A 1,680-nucleotide genomic window follows, 5' to 3' on the forward strand; every position below is an offset into this window, starting at 1 on the left:
TTGTTCCACTGGTTAATTGTTCTCACTGTCAGGAAGTTTCTCCTTAGTTCTAGATTGCTTCTCTCCTTGATTAGTTTCCACCCGTTGCTTCTTGTCCTGCCTTCAGGCGCTTTGGAGAATAGCTTGACTCCCTCTTCTTTATGGCAACCCCTGAGATATTGGAACACTGCTATCATGTCCCCCCTCGTCCTTCTCTTCAGTGGACTCTATTTCACAAAAATATATGTCAGCGATATATCAACATAACTACTTTTTAAAAGCTGTTTCCACAGAATAAGATATCGTTCTCTTATTTCTCTAGGGTAGTGTTTTTTAAAGTGTGGTACTAGGAGCCCTAGGGGAGGTCCCCCAACACTCTCTAAGCAAAATAAAATCAAAATCAATTATTTGCTACCCTATGTTAAAAAAATAATACCATATTAAAATCCCACCAAAAGATCATGAGATATTTAATATGGTAAATATGGCAAAAATATAACCCATACAAACAAGAGATTTTTTTTGGGGGGGGGGGGTTCCTCCAAAATTTGTAAAAGTTGGAAAGGGCCCTAAGAGAGAACAAAACATTGCTCCAAGGCAAGTGTAATTCAAGATTTATATATTTATTTATTATTTACTTTATACACTACCCAACTGCTAGATTTGAGCATGGACAAAGTGATAAGAAAAAAACATGTAAAAATTCCTGACTGCACTAGGAAAATGTAACCCGAGGCATAACATGTATTTCTGAACTACATCTCCAAGTGTTCCTTACTACTTCCTAGAGTTGAGCAATATCTAGAATGCCAAAAGTTATATTATGGGTTCTTTCAGAGTATATAAAGACTTGTTATAGGTATTCACTTCCAAAGAGCCTTCTTTAGAATCATCTTTACAGCCTTCTAAAGAATGGTACTTGGTTTAATATTAAAATTTCTAGGATAGATTTACACGGAAAAATATGCAAGGCCACGTTTTGGTACATTTGTGCCCTAGAACAGAGGTCCCCAACCCCTGGGCCGGAGCCCACCACAAGGCTGTGGCCTATTCGGAATTGGGCAATGCAAGTGGCTGGTGGGAGCACACATACACGCAACTCAACTTGTCTTAACATTACTATTGTGGATTTTTTTCCTTTTTTATTTTTGTTTTTTGGAAACAAACACAAAGCAAGCAGCAGTGGAGGGGGGAAAATGAAAGATTAAACAAGATGAACATGATTATGTCTGAATCCACATAAATTTCATGAATGAAGCATAGCAAAGCAAATGCATAAGGAAAGCTTACTTTAGAAGGCTCCCCCCCCCCCGTGTTATTCTCCCTGCTTCCTACTGTGCTCACAAACATCACCCATCTGGTAAAGAGACAGGAAAATCAAGGAAGCTAAAATGTCAAGAAAATAAGACCAAAAATTTTCTTTCTGCTATAGTCAATTTCTTAACAGCAACACACTCTGGACAGAGTGTATATTGTATTCTCTTAGGTTATGCACTATAAAATCTTGATAAAATGTTATCAGTTGTTATTTAGTTTAAAAGTGTTGGCACAATAGAAATAGAAATTGCTGTAAATATTAGCAAATAAAAATATAAGGAAGACACACACATCATTTGGGTGTAAGGAGAAGAACGAGAAAATAGGAAGCAGATATTCTACAGACCTATTCATATCTATAAACAAGCAAATTCCACCATTCAG

At 36.8% G+C, this 1,680-nt stretch overlaps 1 protein-coding gene across 1 annotated transcript in view; it reads right to left on the minus strand.

The window, feature by feature from the left end:
• Positions 1 to 1,680, minus strand: part of PDE11A (phosphodiesterase 11A) — a 100,466-nt gene that overhangs the window by 98,165 nt on the left and 621 nt on the right. The window lies entirely within an intron of this gene.

Source organism: Protobothrops mucrosquamatus, unplaced genomic scaffold, assembly GCF_001527695.2.
Source record: "Protobothrops mucrosquamatus isolate PMUCROS unplaced genomic scaffold, P.Mucros_1.0 scaffold301, whole genome shotgun sequence".
Lineage (NCBI taxonomy): Eukaryota > Metazoa > Chordata > Lepidosauria > Squamata > Viperidae > Protobothrops > Protobothrops mucrosquamatus.